The 25,958-nt window shown below is 34.8% G+C and overlaps 2 long non-coding RNA genes across 2 annotated transcripts; one reads left to right on the top strand and one right to left on the bottom strand.

Annotated features, from left to right (window-relative positions):
- Positions 1-10,851: 10,851 nt before the first annotated feature.
- On the bottom strand, positions 10,852-21,997 carry LOC110674251. The gene is made up of 3 exons (XR_002498770.1): positions 21,810-21,997; positions 11,200-11,351; positions 10,852-10,987 (listed from the first exon to the last, which is right to left on the bottom strand). It is a non-coding gene; the product is annotated as an uncharacterized LOC110674251 (long non-coding RNA).
- Positions 21,998-22,241: 244 nt separating this feature from the next.
- Positions 22,242-22,614, top strand: LOC110674252. Its single transcript, XR_002498771.1, has 2 exons — positions 22,242-22,464; positions 22,521-22,614. It is a non-coding gene; the product is annotated as an uncharacterized LOC110674252 (long non-coding RNA).
- The last annotated feature ends 3,344 nt before the right edge of the window (positions 22,615-25,958 follow it).

Below are 25,958 nucleotides of genomic sequence, written 5' to 3'. Positions count from 1 at the left end.
TTGTTGCTCATCATCAGGTGACGATACCTGTCCTGTACGATACCGTCGTAGAACGAAGAAGCACGTTTGATAATCACTTCTTCCGGCATGATCATACATGTTTACTACCCAGCCCGAGGAACGCTAAAAAAGATAAATGCGTTTTTGCCGAAAAGCATCATTAAACCTCCATAAATTTCAACACGTTTGTAAGTGATTGATCCATATACAACGTAGCGAAAATAACTTGTTTTGTTTCACTCTTGGAACAAGATAATTGTAGACTTGAAATATTTTCTCAGCAGCTTCTGTTTTCGGGTATTTTTTCTTCCAAGTTTTTTCTTGAATGACATAAAACGAATCGATCTATTATGATTCACTGAATTGGTGATCTACTCGACTTAACCAATAACAGTGCCTGGACACGATGATAACGGCAAAGTTGCTGTCATCAAAACTCGTTTTGTTTCCCCCCAAGAAACTGTCAGATAACAGTCGTGACAGTTGAGTATGCAGACCACCTAATAAATATAAAACGTTAAAAATTGTTGTCACATCATCACTCATTCTTCTCTTTGGAGGTAGTGTCTGGCTTATGTTCCGTTCTTTTAGGTTTGGCATTATTAATTTTGTATTTCTCTTCCTGCGATAAGATGTAAGACAGTGTTAAGTATCAGTATCGGAATTAAAAAGACACAGTTTAAAATTCCTATTGCTACTCGAGTTCTCCGTTTTTATTGAAAAGTTATGTCACCTATCGTGGAACCTGTTTTATGTTGGTAACGTGAGGCATCGACACCGAGATAATCTGGTCTGAGTGGACAGTATTGAATGAGTCCGGAACGAAAAACCACTACTCCATTCAGTTGCTTTTGGGTATTAATTCAGCTGATGATAATCACGATAAATACTGGTTCGGCTACCAGTATTTGTAGAGTGGGTGTTGTAGGTATCTTTGTGATGAGGAAGCTGTTTGAGTTGACCTAATCCATCATTCTGTTTGAGATAGCGTGTAAGCAAGTGAAGGTTTATTTTGAAAAGATGTCACAAACGTTAAAGATTGTTCTTAGAATGCAAATTGGTCTCTGGGGACATTCGGTTTTATCATTTGAATGACCATTTATTTGTGAATGCGCAGTGCAGAAGGCTTTCAATTTTCCACCTAATTTAGCATTTCAAGAGGTTTGTTATTCCACAAACCATAGTGCGTTGATTGATCGATGTTTAATCCACAGGGGAGTTCCGTCGGTATAATGACGATGGAAATATCGCCACTTCGACCGAAGTAGAAATCCAAACATTTGCATAAAACGCAAGACGAGATGTGTTTTTCTTTCTTATGTTTCAGCATTGCTCAAAATATGTAGTCCGAAATTGTTGGCAATCAAAAGTATTTAGAAAATCATCATCATTTGTTAATGCACGGCATACGTTGAAATTTGTGTATTGAGCATAGCAGTCAACTGTTGTGTTTGAGTAATAATAAAGTGGCTTTAGAGCTACTTTGACGCAAAAGTTAACGCCTTTTTATAATGATGGAGAAAAAAAAAATAAGTGAAAACCGTGAAGAGAAGGCAAGGAAGAAACTATAAATCATGTGAGATAGGTAATTGTTTGTGGAATATTCTCTCATTAAACACAGAAATGAAGGATAATTAACTCAAAAAATCGTTTTCTTTTCAGAGACTATTTAAATTCAAACAGCAAGCAATTCTGCACAAATCTTCTATGTGCCCAATCAATGCTTGGTTTGTTTGGAAAATTTCAGAAATTTCCTTCCAGGGAAAAAGTACGTCAGTATGCTTACCCACGATCTTCAGACCCCTCCCCTGTGTATCTGATTTCTAATAGTGAACGTGGGCTAAGCTTGGTCCGTTGAGTGGAATCTATAGGGGGATAAATATAGGGTGTAGACTCTGTGCATAACATGACGGCAGATGAAAGCATGAGAAATGATGAAGAATATTTTTTCTCCTATACTCTTTCCCGTCTGCTCCTATGAACGATTACTTTCGTCTGGACCCTCGTCATGTTGAAATTTCGTTGGTTGATTTTTATCATAGCACTTCCTTTGTGTTATGCGCTGCTTGTTGTTCGCCATCTTGCTGTTGAAACATTAATCGTCTACTTGAATTAGCTGCGTTGCTGTGCTATGATAATGGAATAAATTTTTAGTATGAATACAATATTTGCTAAACTTCTATCCTTAAAAAAAGGCAAAAAATATAGTATCGAATAATTTTAAATATTGTTTTCAGGATTCTTAGAAAGACCGGTGATAGATCCGGCCAGCGGGCAGACAGCATATAAGTTGGGTGAGGAATGACTTGGCATTTGAAGCCGTCTGTAGTTGAATCCTGCTGTTTCCACTACTGCCGCTGCTGCTGCTTTACCATAAAATGCGAGACTGGTTTTCTTAGCATTTGCCTGGCGAATGAAAATCGTCTAGTCATTTCAAATTAGCCACCTCACTCAGCGTGGTGGCAAGCGTTCGAAGCGAATTCTGCATCGTCTGTTTGAGCTGATTTACTTTGTTACCGTGTTGAAAAAGTTTCTCGAAAATATTCATGGAAACTTGTTTCACTTACACTCCAGAAGTAAATAATCTGCCTCAAAGAAATTCCAATGACGTTGTTTGACTTCTATTTTTTAGATTTACAATTGCGTCCGCTATGCTATCTAGTTATCCCTGTAATGGCACAAACTACATCAATTAATTAAGCTTAATTGAAACCAACCTATCTTGTCAGCATAGTTCGTAGATCGAAGTAGATTATTTTTTACGAAGGTGACGACGTAAATGCTGGAATAACACATAATCTCATGAATTGGCTATAAATGATGAAACGTATTGATGAAATTCTATTAGAAAAGTACGGCAGTGAATGTTATAGATTTTTTTGTTTAGTTTTTATAAAACGTAAGCATTAAGAATTGGATCATTCAAATAGACCTTTTCATGTTCGAAAGGAGCACTGGTAAAATGTAATATTTTAGAAAACATAAATCATTAAATTACATTGTGATTGAATTTCAGATAATTAAAAAAAATCTTATTTATAATTCATAATTTTGGTTACTATGTTATTACATTATGACTAAAATTTTGTTGACATTACATTGGAGTTGCATTTTGACCCGTATGCACGTAGTCTAGAGCTGTCAAAAGAAATCAGTTGACAATTTTTGCCATTTCGACAGCAGTGTAATTTCATGGCAGTTTCATTTTTCTCAGACTTCGGTTATAAAATTACATGAGCTTGCTGAGTTACTAATGTGTGACAAAAGAGCAAAATCAAAAAACAACCGCATAACATAACAATAACAAGTTTTACTATCATGATTTCATTTGTTTTTTTTTTTTTTAAATCAACGAGAAGACTTTTGTTATCAACAAATTTTGAGCTGTCAGGTCGGGAACGCCATTGAATGTCTTCAAATATTTGTGATCATTATTCGATCTTTGTTGTTTATTGATAACATAATGAATTATCAATGGGATAAATTGTATGTATAACCAACCTTCTATCCACCCTGTTTCATAGGATAATACAATGATGTATTCTTATGATATCATTTGCATACATATATGTTATCATGTTTGTTACTATTACCTATTACCAGCCCCCCCCCCTCCCCCCATGGTAAGATTTTTTGTATGAAAACTAAAAATAAATTGTATGGCGCGTAAGACATCTCAAACCCCCCCCTCCCCCCATAAACCCTTACGTAATTAATGGATCGCCCCTTTGTTATGATCGCTGACAGTTGTCAAACATTTACTTCAATACCGGTTCTTTTGTTTTGCCACACAAAAATCCACGTGCAACCAAACAAATTGCAAAATTGTCGCAAGTAACCTTCTTTTGTAACGACCAACAATTACGTTCCACCCCGGGGGAAAACAAACCGAACTGCAGTTATCCTACACAGAGACGGGATTCAACTTAATTTTGGATTGTTTCAACGCAGTTCCGTAGTTGAGCCCAATTACTCAATTTTGGTTGAATTTCCAAGGTAGTAAGGATTCATTTCCATTAGAAAAATATAGTCAATTTTGGGTTGAGTTTACGCAAAATTGAGTTCTTGCAACCCAAGCATAAGAAAAGTTGCTTTTACACAAATTTGACTTGTTGGGCCAAGGTACCCCCATTGGGTAGATGCAGATCTCTCCATTTTTGACAACATCAATATGGATTGTCGAGGCTGACTAACAAAACCAAAAAAAAAATTCTTTGTCGAAGCTCCACACACTGTAGCATTTAACACATAAGAGTATTTTTTGTCCAGGGGACGGTTCCTCAAACTTAGAGCTTTATCTCAAGGAGGCGAAAGTCTGAACAAGATTGGGAAACACCGGTGTAGGTCGTATTTTACCCCTTCGGTGCATGTAGTGCCATGTTTCTTTACTCTGTAATATCCTTGATTTCTGCCTAACTCTTCCAAAGGCTTGAAAGAATAATAGTTATGATTAGGGCTTAGCATCTTATAATATTCACATTTCTTATAATCTTATATCTTATAATATTCTACATTTTCTTTCCATTCCATCGTCTGTTTCGTCATTTTGGTACAACGTCTTTTTGTTGCTTGGAGGCACTCGCAGCGCCTCCAGTAGCTCCTAGGATAACTACTTTTCTAACCAAAACTTCTACTCAAGTACAGATTATTGCATGCAATATTCCAGTTCCTAGTTTTTCAAAATAGGGTAACGGAATAATTATCAAGAATAGAATAAAGTTTTCTTTCTTTGTTCTTTTGCACAACATGCTTTTTTTATTTGAAAAATAATAGAATGTGACAGAATGTATCGTTTGTGTTTTGCTACGTGCCTCCTTAAACAAATGCAACTAAAAGATCATGATTTATGTTATTCAAAGAACACATAACTAACTGTATAAAAAGTTTTTTTTGCGTTCTCTGTCCTCGCATTCGATATTTTCATTCCAAATGCACACAGTATTGTGTGGTACACAATTGGACACTCGGAAAGTATATACCATAGTGTAACGCATGCTGAACATATAATAGCAACCCTATGTATTGGCACTCATCGTGAGCACCCCCCATAACAGGCTCTTTCGGCTTTCTACCAGCAAGCAGGTAAGACGTGCAGAATCGTGCTAAGCTACGTGGTCCCTTTTCCCGCAATGATTTAGCATTTCACAAGTATGTAATATGATAATCATTGTTTATATTTTATGTGAACATCAATGAAACCAGTGTTTTATCCAACTTTGACGACCTTTAGCTCAAAATTGTGACGTGCTGGAACATTTCTGAGAACGGCATCAAATTCAGCAACCCCAAATCCACTAGAGACACATAATTTGATTCTTGAGACACGCAAAAATGTCATTTTTGTTACGCTGTGTATTCATTGCAATAGGTAAGTAGTATCAAACTTGAATAGAGAACTATTCTTCTACAGTCAACTTTCCATTACTTGATATTTCGTATCTCGGTAGTTAGAGAACCATAATAAAAGTTGGTTTACCTAACTAACTCGATGGTCCCTTGCAACACAGTTGCACTGGTTTTATGTTACAAGTCGATACCTGCCTAACTCTATGATCCCTCCAATATCGAGTTGTGGAGTCCTGTTCCAAAAGTAACCCAATTCCAATTTCACCACCTCCTCGATAGGGTGAGAATGGACTAATTTACAGTAAAATGAGGCAAAAGTTCGTGTGGGGCAAGAGATTCTTTTAAAGATTTTTGCTCAACTCAAAAAAAAAGTTAAAAATGTCATTGTGGTTCGAATGCTATTCAAGAAAGAGACTAACGAAGGGGCCCAGATAGTCGTAGCGGTAAACGCGCAGCTATTCAGCAAGACCAAGCTGAGGGTCGTGGGTTCGAATCCCACCGGTCGAGGATCTTTTCGGGTTGGAAATTTTTTCGACTTCCCTGGGCATAGAGTATCATCGTACCTGCCACACGATATAGGGTAACGTATATAATTTGGACATGCATATAATTTGGACAGGCTAGTCGTTCCGTGCTTATTTCCAATGAGATGGTGAGGAATACATATACGGGAAATCATGTATTGCATTATTAATACACTATACTACTTATGATGGTCATTTCATAACAATTACAAATTGGCTTCAAAAATATATATATTGTAAATTGTATCTACAGAACATCTGTGAAACCTACGAGTGCAAGAGGATGTGCAATTCAAGAACATACATTAAATGCAATAATAGCGCTCAGAATTGACATTCATAAAAAGTTTGAAAGTGGAAACATGATTAAATATATCTAAAATTTAAGCTAATTTCATCTAAAATCTTAACATGAGTATATAAGGCATAACTCAGGTGATTTCCAAAATAGATTACGGTTTTTGTTCAGTTGATATAATTTGGCCATCTGATGAAACACACTGGAATGTCGCATGCATGCATACTTGCAGGCGTTTTTCGTGGATCTGATGATATTTGCTTGCATTAAATGAAATTATTGATTTTCACTAATATACACATTCAAAAGGCGAAAAAAATGTATAAATCACATGTAAACTCTTAAAGTATTATGATATGATCGTCTTTTCAAGAAACCATTGTATGGATATTGAGATAACGCCTCTGTCCAAATTATATTTACATGAGGGTGTCCAAAATGTATATTAGGTGTCCGAAATGTATGACAGACAGGCCGCCAAAAAACGCTATTTTGGAAGCTAATACTACAGTTTGTGAGCTTTTTCTCCCCAGAAACTCAAGGTACAATGGGACATTAGGCATATAAGTAACATTACGTAATATTTTTTTTGTATTTAATGCAGTTAATCGATCACCGTTTCCTGACATATCCTTAGACTGTCCAAAATACATAATTTACCCTACGCATGCAAAAATGGTCATTGGCACAGTAAGCTCTCAGTTAATAACTGTGGAAGTGCTCATAAGAACACTAAGCTGAGAAGCAGGCTCTGTCCCAGTGGGGACGTAATGCCAGAAAGAAGAAGAAGAACTAACGAAGTCTTAAGGCTCTACCAAGGATCCGGTCAACACACTGAATAAGGCTGGCGTTTACAAAATCAGTTGTCCCCACTGCAACAAGGTCTAATTTGGTTATACAAAGCGGTCTCTCGATACCAGATTCAAGGAACACTTTGCGGAAATTGGAAAATCTCAGAAGACTATAGACAAGGAGATGATTCCCGATTTCAAATCTAATGTAGCTGAACATGTCTTCACAGAGAGCCATACAATTACGACGGCGGATATGAAAAATTTGCGAAATGTTTCTTCGCCTTGGAAATTGGATGGGGCACCTTGGAAATGTAGATGTGGCCCTGCGTTCGAATAGCCCGCTTGATTTTGCTGACGTAAACGGGAATGCAAAACGACATTCGATCGAAAGTGTATGCAACGTTAACAATAATAGTGGTATATACCTAGTTTAAATATATAATCACCCATATTCATGTAAGCGTTCAAATGCTCTTTCGATCGAAAGCCGTTTTGCATTCCAGTTTTGGGCCAGCAAAATAAAGTGGGTCTGCATTCGATCGAATGTTTGATCCGCCGTGAACAAGACTGAGGGTGAATATGTCCATACAATGGATTCCTTCAATTCGAGTACATGACACTGAAGAAGGCTCTGCAGTTGAGGTCGAAATACGCGTATCTGTCAAAGGATACAAACTCTAATTAAATGGGATAGTAATAAATTCTGTTTTTCATTTATTTAAAAAAAAAGGTTCGATTCTGTTGAAATGCTTTCGAATCGTGATATAAAGTATTCATTAATTTTTGTTTATAGATATGTCCAATATAGTTCAAAATTAACCTTTTAGTCGTCGCGCGGTTTGCCACCGTCAGAACCACCACGCTGCTGTTGTGAACGAAAAACGAGGATTTTTCAACAGTGTTGTACAAAATACAACAGCGCGACGACTGAAGTGTTAAACAAAAATTGAAAATTTCATCTCCCATATCTTTCTTACCTCCCTAACAATAAAATCAGTGCTATGTGAAATTATTTGCTTTTACGAACTGCTAGTTTGTAAGGTAAGGAATAGTGTGTCGGTTTTGGATGCAAGTTCTTAAAAATTCGGACATTGATTTTAATAATTCAAATTGATGAATATCAAGCACTCGTGTTAGATACAAATTTAACTTTCAAAATTTACATGGAGGGAATTCCATTGTATGCTTATAATGTCTGTATATATATATACAAGCTTTTGACCTTCAAACCAATTTCAGGCTGCTTAAGTTTTATGCTGTACCAATATGTACTAGTTGTTATAACACTAAGAAGAAAGCGCTACTGAAGATTCAAAATAAAATTTCGAAAATGATCCTTTCAATCGTATCGAGATAAAGGTAAGGCTGTCAATGCATAGAATAACATTTTTCCACTGTTTTCTAATCTGCGAAAAATATATTTGAAAATTATCAAAAATTTTAAAAATTCTTATGGAAGCATTTTTTTAATATGCAAGTCTTATATTACTAATGAACAGGATTGATCATATTATTAAGGCACATTTATTTTCACGTTCAAATAAGAACAGTATATTTTTTTTTAATTATGCTTCATTTTTTATTTTTTCTATACCTTAATTTTGTTTGTTATTTTCTAATATTGTTATAGAATAGATTCCCTTTTGTTGAAAAATTTCATAGCGAACACTGATTTTAATGATTTGAACAATATGCAATTTTCAATCTTCCCTTAAATTACTTCCCTGAAATCACTTGATAGATGAATACGGATTTATGTTATGCGATTTTATTAATACTATCACTATTTAAAGCTAATCCGAAGTAGCAATTTTTGTAACAAATGGCAGAATGATTATTTTTACGTACGAGTCGTACATTTGTCCAACGAGACATGACGAGTTAAATCATAACGATGAGTGCTGAAAAATCGAGTATTGCAACGGGGAATTATTCGCTGAGAATAACTAAAGCATAAGTACATTCGCCATGGTTCTAGAAAAAAACTAGTTGTTTTATAACACTAGCACCATATCCATATATTTAAACGCAATACAACAAATCCACTTGGTGCTTCAAAAAGAATTGTTCATTTTATAAAGCGGGCAACTTGTTGATGTTATATATTTTTTTATTCATCAATAAAAACGTAATCAGTTTTCTGTGCATCGTTCAACTACTATTCTACGATGTTACGAACATAGAAGCATTAGCTAATTGTTTTTGAAAGTTTCGAAAGTTAAATATTATTTTTCGCATAACAAAAATCTTAATTTAATGCGCTAATTGTATGGTAGAGCTTTGAAACCAACCTCAATGATTTATCCATTTATTTCCCAATTTGCTGAAATACCGTCATTTCACTCCCAGCAAAAAAGTAAAAGTAGAAGCGTAATAAAAACTGGTTTAGATTACTATAGCTAAATCATGAAATTCAAGCGCATTGTACAAGATATATCTTATTCTATATGGTAATTTTATTGAAAAATCTCATACTTTTTATAACTTGTCCAAATATTCACCGATCTACAGCAATTTACAGCGTTTTTCTTCAAATATTTCGATGGTAAACATGATCCTAAAATATTATGAAAATAAGACATGTAAAATAAATTCGATTTCATTACGGCAGAGTATGAATTTTCAAGATTTATCTTATGCTTGAGAGGTCTTCTGAAAATTAAGATTTTTTTTCTATTTCAATATGGCGCGGGAACTAAATAAGCAACTTTATGAAGGTGTAGGTTATTTTTTATATAAACACTATACTAGTGCTTTCGTTAGAACGTACCATATATCTAAATATACTAATTGCAGTTCCCTTCAAATTTAAAATATTCTTCTCTAAAAACCCGTGAAAATTGTTTTTCTGATATCTAGAAAATAGTTGCCACAAAAATACCTTCATTTTTAGGTGACTATTATTGAAGATGCTTTTGAAGAAGCAGCCATTTTAAAAAATAAAGAATATAGATTGTCGATTTTTTCAGCCAATTTCTAACAATCATTGATTTTAATTACCTTCAAAAATCGATCGCTCACGTTGTTCCTTTTTCATGTGAACATTTTCAATATCACAACATCATACAATAATAGTCGAACGATTTACGGAAACCGATTGCGATTTGATTGATAAATAATAGATATAGCATAAAAAAGGTGTCCTCTCTATAAAATGAACAGTCCTTACCTAGATTAGACGTGATAGTTGAGTACTTAATAGATACTATGTCACTCTTCGAAAATATGTACTTCAAACTTTACTAACAATTGTTTTTTTTTACAGGAGCAACATTCCCAGAGATCTACAAAGCGAGTTAAGGATGAACAAGGTTCAAAAGCTTTCCAAATCTATTCAATGCTTTATAATATGTTCTAATTTTAAATGAACCCATAACAAAACATGAGATCTACCTACTCTGTGTGCAATTGAATATTTAGAAATCAGACCTGATGGCAGAATATCTCTCAATAAACATAATATGAATTAAATCCTATGCATAAAATCTTTTGAGTGTTTTGTGGATATAAGGATAGCATTTGAAACATTTTATTTTAGCTATCGTCGGATTTTAATTCATACATTTTTGTGAATCATATTATAACAAACGCGATAAAATTTGATGATTTCGTCGATTATATATAACGATGTGTCTATTTCCGATGGAATCAAATGCCCCACACAAACCTCTCTAGAACCGAATTTGTCGCTTGTTAAATATTCAAACAAATTCGGATCTACAGGGTAGATGTAGAACAAAAATCGACGAAATTTGTTAGGCGATTAACTGTTGTACAGTGTGTCCATGATCCGGTTTAGTCGCTTGATATCCAGTAATGCTGCTGAGTCCTCATTGGCATTAAATGCACCGTACTACTAAAATGAGAAATATTACATTTGAAAATTATATTTAAATGAATTGTACTTTCACTTCTCTTCGTTTTCCATTGGGTTACAAAGCACAGCCGTTTCGCGCCTTACTTTTCACTCTTGGCCATCACCTTTTCTCTGTATATCGCACCGCTTTTTGCATAAATATTACCGCCTGAAAAAAGGAGAGGTTGCATCAAATGGTAACACTAACACGAACGTGATGGTAAAGTTTGTGTGAGATGCGCGAACCTTAGAAACTTTCAAAGGATATCTCAATGGGATTTGCAGCGCGGTATTGTCCGTGTGGTGAAACACCCTTCGGCAATATAAAAAAACGGGTCGCTACCAGGCAGACAAATAGGACTACAAGGGGGAAAGTTTTACCTAGGATGTCCGCTCCATATCCTATGTATTGGTGTATCCGTGTTTTGCCGTCAGACGACATCACCCTCCTTTCTTGAACGGCAAGCGTTGATGACAAGGTTGACGTTGATTTGATATTGACGCTCGCATGCAAAAAATGGCCGAATCATTTTCTGTGAAAAGAGAAGAAATGTTTATGTGGGATATGATACGATTTATCTGTAATCGATGATGACTCGCTTTATTAACACAATTATTCCAACAGGTTGTTTTTTTCTTACCCACTTTTTCATAATTTACCTGGAACATTTCAATGCACAACTTTATGTTTTATTTTTTTGCTCAAACACTAAAAATAACAGATTTGCCTTCCCTCTGTCCAGACAAAATGCAGCCATCGATAGTTTTGTTTGTCTTTCCCTTTTATGAAATCAGGGATAATCCAAGATAAACGTCTTCACTGAGTCAAAAATTTGCTGTATGGACAATGCACCCTAAATGGTTTTTGATTGCCTATAGTGAAGTGAGAAATTTAAAGGATGAAACACACCAGATAATGTGCAGATAATCCTGATGCTGGTGTTTTGGACGTAATTATAAAAGAAACAAACAAGTTGAGAAAGTCGTTCGCTCGTGCCTTAGCAGATTAACCTTTTATGCGGTAAAATACTTTATTTTTCTTCATCTGCTTCATTCCAACTATGACCGCTGTTCTTCTAAACATTTTCATTCATTTACAGAGCTCGATTACCTGCCATTGGAGTCATAATTGTCTGGAAAGCATTGGTGGTCCTGGAACTCGGGAGGATTTCTCACTTGACCGAAGTGAGAATTCCCCGCCATGAGCGATTTGACATCTTGAAAATTGTTAGATTAATTGAACGATCTTCCCTATTTCATGCTTGGTCAAGTATCGAAATGTACATTGAGGAAAACTTGCATAGGAACTAGGGTCGGTGTGCCCTTAGTAGACTGTCCGCTATAGTCGCACTAGTAGATTTTTATGGCCGTTTTGATTTATATCGTGGCAAAATATTTGTCATAAAGGTCAGGAGCTATTTATCTAAATACCATTGATACACAGTTCAGTTTTGTTAAAAAAAATATCGAAATAAATAGTTTAGATTAAAGTTTTTGCTCCCTTATACCAATAGTCGATCTATTGTACCTATAATAGCACTACTAAAAGAAACTATTTTTTATCAAACAAAATATAGGAAAAATTAAAAACTTTTTTCCATCTATCCAAGCACTTGATCCATTCTTTGAAGGAAGTATACAGTATCGGACACATTAATTGCACCAAATCCGTTTTCCCATACAAAATGGTCAACTCCAGAGGGCTATATCTCCGCCACTTTTGAACCGATTCTTTTCATTTGGCGCACTACAAATTACCTCAATTTTTGATATCTATTGAATAAGTTGTGCGAAAACAAAAGATTCAAAAGCTAGGTTAAATTTTGACTTAAAAAAACACCAAGACCAAGTGATTTAGCAAAAAAAAAAAAAAAAACTACGGGTCGAATCATCTTGGTGTCTTCAGCGTGAGTGATATTGGTCCAAATGCGTTGAAGACAGCAAAATGATATGACGTGTAGTGTGTCTGCTTCATCACTTTATGTCTTGGTGCATTTTTTACGTCAAAATTCAACCTATCTGTAACTTTTGAATTAATAGTTTTCGCACAACTTTTTCAATAGGTAGGGAGCCGGATCCTATTCTTGGCACTTTTGATTCACTCCGGCAGCGGGGTTTTTTGAAAACTACGAAGCTCATATTTGACCACAATATGCGTCGTATTGATGCGCTTAAAAATTGCAATAAAGTTTCAGACAATTCGGTCGAGAAAAACCCCCATGCCCATGTGAATCATGGAAGTGCCCAAGTAGCTCGCACTAGGGTGCGGCTTATTTTTCAAAAGTTCTTAAAACCAAAAATTCGTGTGCTCTACTGAATGCAAATCACATTAAAAGAGAAACCTCAAAATCTGAGCCAAAAATATTAATATTTAGAGGTGGCGCAAGCGTCTTGGAGATGAATTTTCAAGTTATAAAAAATGACTTTCAGTGAAGTAAACATAACTTTGTTATTTTTCAACCGATTTTAAAACTTTTAGCACCATTACCTTTAAAATTAAATTTAGGAAGACTTCGTAGAATATCAAATTTGTCTAAAATCAAAACTAGTTTTAGTTTAAATACTTTTATCCAAATTTTTCCTCATTTTACTAAAAATTTCAACGTTGTTTGCCCATAACTTCTTAAATAATCAATCAATTTCGAATCTTTTGACAGTTTTTTGAAGAAAATTTAGTTGTTTTCAAAACTTTCATACAACACATTTTTCTAAAAAATGGTTTTGACTAAGTTATTCAACAAAAACTACCCAAAAACATGATTTTTTATTGAAATTTTATCAAATTTATTTGGATTACTTTAGTTTTTTCGCCGGAAACTACATTTTTTCGATTAAACTTTATTTTATAAAGCATCTTGCCTTAATTACGAGTTAAAAAGTGCATATATTTTTTAACATATGCAATTATATTTTTGTTTCAAAATTATTTTAAAAATGTTGCAAAGTCCTTCTCAAAGGTTTAACAAATGAGAAAAACCAGTTTAAGCTTTAGAGATAATATTTAACTGGCAAAAATTTGAAAAAACTGTCATTTTCCGTTGAAAAATCATGTTTTTGTGCAGTTTTTGTTGAATAACATGGTCAATGCATTTTTTAGTGAAATGTAATGTATGAAAGGTTTGAAAACAATTGAAATAGCTTCAGAAGCATGTAAAAAGATTTGGAATCGGTTGAGTAGCCATGAAGTTATGGTTAAACAAAGTTGAAATTTTTAGTAAAATGTGGAAAAATTTAGAATAAATTACTTTTAACTAAAACTTGTTTTGATTTTAGACAAATTTGATGTTCTACAAAGTTTTCATAAATTTAATTTTGAAGGTACTGATGCTAAAAGTTTCAAAATCGGTTGAAAATAACAAAGTTATGTTTACTTCACTGAAAGTCATTTTTTATAACTTGAAAATTCACCTTCAAGACGCTTGCGCCACCTCTAAATGTTAATATTTTTGGCTCAGATTTTGAGGTTTCTCTTTTAATGTGATTTACATTCAGTAGAACACACGAATTTTTGGTTTTGAGAACTTTTGAAAAATAAGCCGCACCCTACTCTGCACCCTTGTTATCAAAAATTGGGATAATTTGTAGTTTGGCAAAGAAAATCAAATGAATAGAGTCGGTTGAGAAACGGCGGAGATATAGCCTTCTGAAGTTGGCCATTTTGTATGGGAAAACGGCTTTGGTGCATTTTGTATGTCCGATACTGTATACAAGTTTTGTAAAATTGTTTTGTAGTATTTATTAGGTGCAGAGCTACTTGGACACTTCCATGATTCACTTTGGCATGGGGGGTTTTTCTCGGCCGAATTGTCGGAAACTTTGCCATCAGAAGCACTTCAATGCAGCGCAGATTGTAGCCATATATGAGCTCAGAAGCTTTCAGAAAACCCCACTGTCGAAGTGAATCAAAAGTGCCAAGAATAGGATTCGGCTCCCATAGGAACAGAAATTTGAAATAACTATTTTTTTCCACAAAACCAAGATGCGGTTGGCTTTATTTTTCAATTGTATACGAATATTTGATTACCAAAATGCTGCCCAATAAGATTTCATGCGACCCGCGAACGAGTTTTCACTTTTCAGTGATTTAATGTGACTCGCATGTTGTGATTACCTTAACAGACCTAGTTGTTTTTTGTTCTTGCAAAGTTTGTTCTTGGACAACTAGAGACAAACTTCTTAAATCTTGACAAACTTATCTGTGCGTGAAGAAGTTGAGCAATGACTATCATATATGTGTAATCGGATTTTTATCATGAGATTTTCCAGGAAATCTTTGTAAGGTCTTAGGAATTCTTGGAAGTCACTTAAAAATTCTGAAGCTCGTGCTTTGTTTTAAAAGTAAGTATTAGGAACTGAGTTCCACTTCTAGTATTGAAACTTTGAGGTCCACTGTTCTCACTTCTAGTAAACAGTTAGTTTAGTTTAAGTTTAATTTATGTATACTATAAGGTCAAATTAATGTAGCAAATAAAATAAATAAATAAATTGATATGCGCGTGACTGCCCGTAGATGCTACTCCATTATTTGCAAGAACAGCTGTACTTACACAGGGACCAGCAGACGTTATTCAGGATCAGTAGCATCCTCAATGTGTAAGTAGGAGGACTGGGGATAATTTGCCCATGTTAAGGAAAACAGCGATGTGAAAAATATTATTTTAGGCTCCTTTTTAATTATGATGGGAAATACTAACATGTTTCACACTGCATAATAATACAAATGCAGTTGACCACGTATTCTATAAAAAGTGCACAAGTCTCGGCGATAATTTCAGAAATTTGGTTATTTATCGGCCAAAAAATGATCTTGATAATAGCAAAAAAAAAAAATGCAACGAAAATAGTGAAAAACGCTTCAATCCGTTTCCTAAGATTTTTTAAAAATATATCAAAATAAGCATTTCAATCAATTTTCTATAGGGTAATTTACGGATTCGGCACCATTTGACTATTATCGGCAACCAATTTTCAAACGCCAAATACACTGTATTTTTCTATCAAAACACACAAATGAAAACATTCAGAAGATTCTTTGTTCTGTCAGCTTCCCACTGGCAAGATTTTCAGGACTGAACAAACAATTTCATTGCAGATGTTAGGGGTCGTCAATATACCACGTGGTCATTCATGGGGTCAGGCCAAAGACCACGGTTCATACAAATTTTAAATTTTTTGTGTGGACAAATGACCACGATGGGGGAGGGGGGTGGTCTGGAATCGCTAAAAGGTAACGCGAAAAATATTTGTATGGCGAAATGCATCTAACGAGTTATTTCTCAAAATTAGGAATTATTTTCGAAAAGAAAATTAGTACTGATTATTAGAAATGATAATGTCTGCCACGCCTACCAAATATTTTTTCAATACAAGCCTTCAAGAAATTTGCAGTTAGATGCCTTTCACCATAGAAAATAAAATAAGAAAACTTCTGCCGATGAACTGTGGACAAGAGCAAAGCAGGTACCTAATCCATTCAAATGAATACGCCTCAAAATGCGACTGATTTGAAGCTGCCGAAGAGAGATTCGCCTGCAGTTTCCCATAAGAACGGCAAAGCTGCCGAAGAAAACGAGGCTGCCGACAATAGTCACACTGACAAGCAATGTTGCCACAAGTACAGATTTATCTGGAAAGGTTCAGATTTTCGAATAGTTTTTGGTACAGATTCTGTGCAGTACAGATTACAGATTCTCACCGAAAAGTACAGATGGTTACAGATATTTGGAATTGACGATTTTTGTAACACAAAATCAGTAGATGCTTGAAGTTCGGAACTAATTTCCACGAAACTATTATTGAAAGATACCATTTCCACTGAATTTAATATTTAATATTTAATAAATGATATTATTTCACAAAAACTATGTTAAATTTTCGAGATATTAGGATTAGAGTTGCTTTCAACAATTAATGTTGTGTGTGGTACAGATTTTGAGTACAGATTTTCAGAATTTCTGGTACAAATAAAAAAGATTTTTGAGCATAGGGGAAAAGCACCAATTTTCGACCCAGCACTAGTTTTCGACCCATTCATACGAATTTGGCCGAATTTGTATGAAAATCCGAAAATTGGCACAGAATTCTTGTAGGTCGAAAATTACTGCTTTTCCCCTACGGATCAGATATAAATGTGGCAACACTGCTGACAAAAGAAAAAAAATGTTTATAAAAAGCTTTTAACAATTCTGTTCGTGTGAATCGATAAAGGATTGAGCAATACAGTCCAAAAAGCTTTTAGGGCCCATTCGTTAATTTTTTAACGCTTTAGGGGGTAGGTGGGTGTCGTAACGTTGTTACGGCTTATATAAAATTTGTACACTGAGACTAAAATACTTAGGTTTTCCATAAATCAAGACTTATGAACCAGCCAAATTATGGTTTCTTTGCTCGCTTAAACATTTCGAAAATGGGATCATAAGTTTCATAAGTGAGAGCTTTGAATTCTTTAACATGAATTACTTGAAATAATTATCATAGCAATCGCTAGAAGAACTACTCCGCTTTCGATGTTGGCTACAAGTTAATCGATAACAAATCACAAGTTATCAAAACATGTCAATTTTTGAGCACGCCTGAAATAAAAGGCGAATAATATTATTGATTAAGGGGGCAGGATCCGTCATTGATTTCAAAATTTTCAAAAGCAGTTTGTTCGTTCACAATCAAGAAAATTTACAGGAAAATGCGTTCACTGTATTCTATCCTCTAACCGAAACACGGTGAACACATTTTCATCAAATAATTTTTAGTTTTGAACAGAAAAACTGCTTTTGAAGTTTCGATGATGACGATGATTATGATGAGGGAGCGTTGAACGTTAATAATTAGCAATAGATTTTTATCATTGCGTTTAATTCCGAATTTCATTGATTGACTTATGAAATTTATTACTGAAATTCTTCACTAAAATCATAAGTAAAACTTAAAATTTTCAATAATAATCGTTGTGGCGCCAAATCATAAGAGTATGAATACAAAAAGCGACACGAGGTGTTTGTACAAAATTGCCGTTATGAACAAGCCGTTAACAAATCTGTCGGTGTGAATCGATAGAGGATTGAGGAGCGCATGAATGTAAACTGCCAAACACTGTTATTTGAGAAATTTACAAAAGAAGCGCGGCATCGGCTTAGACTACTCTGCCCACAACTGCATATTTGTAACATTCGACAAAAGTAGGCATTGAATAAATGGAGTAGTAAGTGTTCATTTTATAGCAGTATGGGAAGAAATTAAAATTTCCTTAAATTACCAAGAACTCAAAAGTGCGTTTTTGGGGCTAAATTTTCGTACAGCTCATATCGCATATTGGGTGAATAGTCAGAAAATAATTCTGATAGAAATTTCATTGCTAATACCTTACGAGGCTCATGTATAATCTCAACGTGACTGTTATGCGGTTTCAATTGCCAATGTGACAAAAAAACTTGGTATTTCTTTCGAGTTTTTTTTTTAACAATCTCACAGATTTCTGTAAGTGAATCGAAAGTGTTCATAATTTGATGACCCTGTACGGTATTAACTCGAAATTGCCAAAAATGTCGAATGTGACAAATATGCAGTTATGAATACATAAATTCCCCTATCTAAATATTAATGAATTTATTCTACTTCCCTGATCATAACGTTAATTGCACTGCATCACTGTTAATACTGTCTGATAGGGTAAAAGCTCTAATAGTGGAGGTAGTGTTTTATGACATGTAATGATTCTGTGATATTTTGCTATGATGCAGGGATCTTAAATGATACAAGCAATTCACAGATTCGTTTTGAATAGTCCAAAAATGCGCTGCAAATTTCAATGGCACTTAAGTAATTTCGCCAGATATGATTATGCAGGCCTTCCTTAGCCCAGTGGTTAGAGTCCACGGCAACAAAACAAAGCCATGCTGAAGGTGTCTGGGTTCGATTCCCGGCCGGTCCACGATCTTTTCGTAATGGAAATTTCCTTGACTTCCCTGGGCATAGAGTATAATCGTACCTGCCACACGATATACGAATGCAAAAATTGGCAACTTTGGCAATGAAAGCTCTCATTAATAACTGTCGAAGTGCTCATAAGAACATTAAGCTGAGAAGCAGCTCTGTCCCAGTGAGGACGTTAATGCCAAGAATAATAGAAGAATAATGGTAATGCAGATGCAGGCAACCAATACAGTGCAGCACAATTATACCAATTATACGAAAAGTTCATATAATAAAAGCTAAAGCGACAATTATTCGACTTTGATTGTGTGCTTTTGGAATGCAAATATTTTAATGCGAAAAAAAAAACAGAAATTAAAAGCCGAGATACAAGTTCAACTTTGTTTTGGTAGTTAAAACAAATATACATTTAACTCTCCCTTACTCGATATTCCGTATCTCGATATCGAGTTAGAGAACCATAGTAAAAGTTAGTTTTCATGGCTAACTCGATGGTCCCTTGGAACGCAGTTGCATTGCTTTTGTGTTCTGTAACTCGATACCTCCCTAACTCGATGGTCACTTCAATATCGAGTAAGGGAGAGATGACTGTAATCTGAATTAAGAAACTGGCCTTTCGGGGTGAAATATGACATGCCAATCTATTTCTCATTTGTTAGTATGAATTTCTTGCTGCCAAGCACGCAAACAGCAATATTATCAAATTCCAGAGGGTATCATCATCCTAGCAATCATTATTCTGTGATGCGTCTTACGTCATTTAACTGTTCAGAAGTGAAAATGTCTCAAAACATGGAAGAAAGTGTGACTTTGATAATAACGGTGTTCCAAAGGTACCAAAAATAATAAACTATTGCAGTAATTTTGGTAGTCGTAGTAGGGCCAATATTTTTTTTCCACGGATCTAATATGAGATCTTTTATTAATCTTCCAGCTGAAACGCTTATGTTACACAAACAACGATCCCTATAGACACGTATAGCTACGGGAGTTAAAGGGGTACTACACTGCTCTACTGTACATAGGTACATCGCAATTTTTGGCGCAACAATGGCTAGAAGGCGCTCGTATAGAAAGTCGAAACACAAAAACAAAAACATTCTTTATCAACTTGTTTATGGGGTTGGTTTACAAAAATCAATCAAAAAGTTGTCACATGCCATTCTGAATTTGAAAAATAATGTATGCATGATAATAAATTTTCGAGCTGTTTAGTAAATGAAAAACCGAATTTAGTACTATACCATTTAATTCCACTAGAGTTTGTATCCTTTGATAGATACGCATATTTCGGCCTCAACTGTAAGGCCGTCTTCAGTGTCGTGTACTAGAGTCGACGCTAGTACACGACACAGAAGACGGCCTTACAGTTGAGGTCGAAATAAGCGTATCTGTCAAATGATACACACTCTAGTGGAATTAAATGGTATAGTACTGAATACGGGTTTTCATTTAATTTGTGCATGCCCGGATAAAAACGTATCATTCAGTGAATGCAATAAACCATTAACGTATTGGATACAATACTGCGTATTGTGGTTGAATGTCGAAGCAATATTTCTTTAGAATGTTTTTTTTTCACCTTGTCTATCTATCTATCTATCTATCAATCAACGGATGACTGAACCGAAGATAAACTTAGCTTTTAGATAGCATTGATGCTTTGTTGAGATTGTGCTACTTTTTCCGGAATGTCGTATCACAAATGTCATTTCACCGAATTCCAATTTCCCGAATGACCCGAATGAATTGTGATACAGTTCAAAAAGATGCAAGAGTAGACCTTGGTGTGTGGGAGGTGAACAAGAAAGAACAAAATGCGAGAAAGAACGATGGTATAACGTCCTCACTGAAACAGAGCCAGCCTCTCAGTTTAATGTTCTTATGAGTACTTTCACAGTTATTAACTGAGAGCTTTCCTTGCCAATTGATCATTTTGCATGTGTATTACCGTGTGGCAGGTACGAAAATACTTAATGCCCTAGGAAGTTGAGAAACTCGAAATATTGATTATTCGCCTTCGCCTTTCTTGTATAGCAATTTGAAGTTGACATAAAGTTTAAAAAAATCCTATAGAAGCAAAAAAAAGTTTAATATAGTCATACAGTTTTCATACAATGCACACACCATCAAGAAAATATCTTATTTTTAGAGAATAAGGGGGTGTCCATTTCGGCCCGAGTGTTCACTATGCCCCAGATCCTCTTATATCCAAATATTTGATTACGGTTACTACGGTTCTCAAATTGTGCCAAAGAATATACGACACTACATTGGTATACTCTAGTTTTGTCCAAACATCATTTCCACCTATTTCCTGGTGGGCTGCAAAAAAAAACCCCTGATAGCTAGGTGGTTTGCGAATCCAAATAGTTTGGGAACCTATGCACCAAGGAGTCAAGAACCGACAAATGGGTGTACGATAAATTAGAACTAGATTATGATTATTCCAACAAATCAAGTATACTATGTCCTGTAACGATAATGTACCACTTTAGGATTTATTAATGTATCAATATACGAATTTATAATGTGCAGCTGAATACCGACATCAAAAATTACAATTGATATGCAAAAATATGACTAAAACGATTTTCACTTACGTTTGCACTGTTTCCAAAAATGTCTTTAAATGTGTTTACTTTTAAATTCATTAAAATAATATCACTTCATGTTATGAGGCAAGAAATCAGATTGTTTGGTCTATCAAAAATATCGATTCTTTATTGTAAAGTTACACGCCCGCCATTTTATATCAGTATGATATTTAAAAAAAATCCTTGCTCCTATACTGAAGGCATCAAAAATCAGGATGTTTGCTGCTTTGGACCTGGAGTGAAAAATAACACTACACATGCGTAGAACATTATCAAACATCTATTTTCATTTTCAATGGCAGAGTTCTTTTCATATTGAAAATAAATGACGATTTTACATTTGAGTCACACCCGATACATGTTTTATGAACTCCTAAATTTCCATATGTAATGTTGAGCACTTCAATGATTGGTGTGTATTGAAGAATGTTCCAAATAGCAATAAATCTGTTGAAAAATACTTACATAATATTGGTAATAACATCCTTGTCCAAGAGAAGATAATTATCAAGTATTAATTTCACTTCTTTGTGATTTTCATTTGCACGTTAATCCCAATGTTATCGATAACAAGTGTCCTTCACGCAAAACCTTCATTTTTTCTTCATGCAAACCTCACAAACGCGATTGATGTGTACAGTGTTAGAAGTCAAGAAATCAACTGAGTTTGTAAAGAGGCAATAAGGCATGTGCATGCCAAAAATCCGGGTTTCTCTCTCTTCAGTTGAGGTGACATGTATAAGCTCTGAGCTTTCACAAGACTGACAGAGAGTAAATGTGTGTGTATTTCTGCAAAGCTGATAAATAGAATGGCCTTAACATTGTGGTGCACGTGTGTGTGGATTTATTTTTTCCCTTTTGGTAGGTTTCTCGCAATAAATGTTTCTTCTCGAATCTCTCATAATGTTCCAGCCATTCAGCCATAAATGACTGTATAGTCTTTTCCATCGTATCCTTGGCACTCCATGATGCTCTGTTTTATTTTGTAATGTAGCACAATTTTTCGGTACTATCCCTTCCGCTCTTAAGGTACATTTAATTATTCAACAAATTATTATGTTAACACTTCGTCACTGAAAAGAATACGATTCTTCCGATTCATGGTTTACTTGTAAAACAGGTGAGTCAAGAATATGAAGACAATATTACTGCTTTTAATGATTTTTCCCATTACAGAGGCCGGTGCAGCGCTTTTGCAAACGTAAATTTCATCAATTAATACAGAAGAAGATCAAATAAATGTAGCTTCTAATCAAATAATTCTCCAAAATGTGTGTAGTTCTTTAAATGTTTGGAATCAACTGCGTAAGACGTTGTCCGTGCAGTGTTTTAAATGTTCGTTGTTTCTTTATCATGCAAGTCTGCGAAGAATGTCATTATTGCAAAATACTGTGCAATGGAGGCAAATTGATCTTCTGTAAAATTAGGTATTTTTGAAAGGTGCAAGAGATGTCCTACTAATGCACAAATTTACAAACTAAAAAGTTGTTGTTTTTTATCAAATATAGGAGAATAATAGTTATGTACCGTGATTAATCAATACCCGGACGCTTAAGCAGTACAATATGTTCTAATACTAATATCAATATATTTGCGTTACATTTGATTAATGCACTACCATGTCACGAATCGTTTCGACTTTTATCTTGATGAATATCATGAACATTTTAGTTAAAATAACGAATACAATATGAAAATAATGATTTCAATTACACATGTCTTTTTTTAAATCCGGGCATGCGAATCAAAAAGCCGGATACATTTGAATCAAATTCCGGACAGCCGTGCTTTAACAAGCTAAATTCAAATAAAATTTAAAAAACATCGTTCAATTGTGGCTATTATATTATATTTTTACGTTAAATACAGGGAAGCAAATAATAGTGGTTTTAAACATGAATTATCAAGATTATCTTGTGTTTAGATTACTTACATCTGCTGGTTGTAGTCGCACGTCAATAATCTGCAACAATCATTTTCATTAAATCAACTTTTCCACTACAATTTATTTTCACACCCAACCATCCACTTTTTCTTGCATTTCTTTAAGTTTTTGACACATTTTTATATGAAAATAGTTGTACACTCAAGCAAACTATAAATTAAACGTGTAGCATCTGGATTTCAAATCCATGTTTCACAAATCCGGACAGTCACTTATCACACAAAATATGCCCTTTTACACTTGTTTTCACAGTTTTGAAGTTATCGTTAACTTGACTGCTTTTTGTTTTGCTGGTAGACTTGAACCACGAAAACTGCACTAATTATCTGACAATGGCTGTTAGATGAAAAATTGTAGTAAAATCACGAGCAATTCTATAAAGGTCAGATGTGAATCATTATAGTCACATTATCATATAAATTTACATTTTAATCGGTGGAAGTGATCAGAGTGTCCGGATATTGGTACCGTCCGGATTTTGATTCATCACGGTACGAAACAAGTTGGAAAACGAAGATTTTTTTAGCAGGAATCATACATTTATTCAACGAGGCTTACTGGTTTGGATAAATTGGCTTGTGCTGAAAAAAAAAACGAGTTTTTCAACGAGTTGCATACCAAATTTTCGCAGCATATGAAAAAGTGGCGAGATTGATTACAGAAATGAGTATTGAGATTTGCATCGCGTTTATATTTAGTTCACTATACCGTCCAGCTACCACTCATCGGGCATTCAAGAAAGGGTTCATCCAAAAATGACGTCCACCATTTGGAGCATGGGGTCTATGAAAGTGTGACAATGCATGTATTAGGTAAAATGTGGCCCACTCAGAATTGGTATAAACATCATTGGTTCCTACAACGACTCTAGTGGTCCTATTTAGAAGCTGAATTTCCCATGTGTGCTCTATTGTTATAATAACATCACATGATTGTTTTTGCAGCTTAATTCGAACGCACTTCTGAGAAATTCAGCATGGAAGAAGAGAGAAGAGAAATAATTGCGCACAAAAAATTGAAAAAACTGTCTTGATCAGGAGTAGAAATTGCAAAAGTGTTAGGTTTTTCAATAAATACTGTGTGGCTCGTACTGAATAAGTACGAAGTAACTATTTTGACAGATCGCAAGCCACAAAGGAAGCGTCGGGCAGTTACTGTGCACCGTCTGCTGTGGATTTACATCAGGACCATTCATTAAAATCCAAACATTTTAGACCGCGATTTGGCCAAAAAGTTCGGTGCTGCCGTGCAGTACCGTGCAATGGATTTGACTTCACAAATTGAAGCCTTCGATCATACCATGTCTGCAGACAACCAAATAGGGAACAAAATTAGAGAAATGTGGCCAAAGTCCGTACCATGAAGTTGCTTGATCAAGTGTTGACGGAATTTAAGAATTTTCTCCTGATAGGCAATACCTACCTATTTGACCCCAACTCAGCCCAATTAAGAAATTTTGGGCTATTATGAAGCGGAAGCTAAGAGCAAATGAAAGTATCGCCAAAAGATCGACGAACTGTAAACTAAGTGGGATGAACTTGTCAAAAATATGGATGAAAATAGTGAGCGCAAATTGATTAACCGTATTCCAAGAAAAGTCCGACAACTTCTTATAAAAGGGGATGATTTTTTTATTATTATTTTTCCTTTGAAGCTTACAAGCATTGCAGCATTTGAGTTAAAACAGAATTAGTTTTTGTTGAATTATATCCAAATTATTTCAATTTGTGTATGTTCCAATGGGTCACGCTAAATTTAAACTTTTTTGACCCCCTCTCCCCACTTTGTCACGTTTTTTGTATGAGTCCTCCGAAATTTTTGTAAGGCTTGTCACGCTTGGCTTGACCCCCTCCCTCTCCTCGGAGCGTGACGTAATTTGTGCATGACCCCTTATTGGAAATAGCGTGACAGAGGGGGGAGGAAAAGTCGGAAAAAAAAATAAAAATTCCGAAAAATAATGTACGTTATATTTGAATCTTCCTAAAGGTTTATAGTTTGCAAATGTGTATTTTAGAAAATTTGAATACCACTCTTCAGTCCAGTTTGTACAGTTTGTACATGGTGAGAAATAAGCACATGATATAAATAAATAGTTCCTCTCTTGGATTAGACCTACTGTTTAATCTAGACAGTCTTGTATCTTACCTCGACACCAATTAAATAGGTTGAATTAATTTTATTCACTTTCTACTACATTCTTCGTGAAGCATTTACCTATATTGTTAGTAGTATGTGCACTGAGTTTAAATGGCATTCAAATGTTAATTCACAAGGTCCATAGAATAGCAAAACCTTAGGTATTTTTTTTTCTTCAACTGTTGTTGTCCAAACAATCACATTTTTGTATGACTACTTAATATGAAGTAGTTGAAACAAAGATCCTAGTTAAGCCAACAACGATTGACAATTTCATGATTTTACAATAATGCACGGCATTAGGAATCAAAATGTTAGAAGAGGTCTCTAAACCAGACAGACAAACAGATGTAAAACTGAAAAAAAAATCCATCAACCACAATCATTCAAATTTTTTACGTTTCAAACCTCACAACCGGAGGCGCGCGCATCGTTTTTATTCGTGTGTCATTTTAAATTCCCGCGATCTGCATGTCTATCTACACAAAACAGTATTTCGTACAACGTGCTCTCCAGATGATGATGGTGTACAT

Source organism: Aedes aegypti, chromosome 1 (assembly GCF_002204515.2).
Source record: "Aedes aegypti strain LVP_AGWG chromosome 1, AaegL5.0 Primary Assembly, whole genome shotgun sequence".
NCBI lineage: Eukaryota > Metazoa > Arthropoda > Insecta > Diptera > Culicidae > Aedes > Aedes aegypti.
The sequence above is the reverse complement of the archived record's forward strand: the minus strand, read 5'-3'. Positions and strand labels throughout refer to the sequence as shown.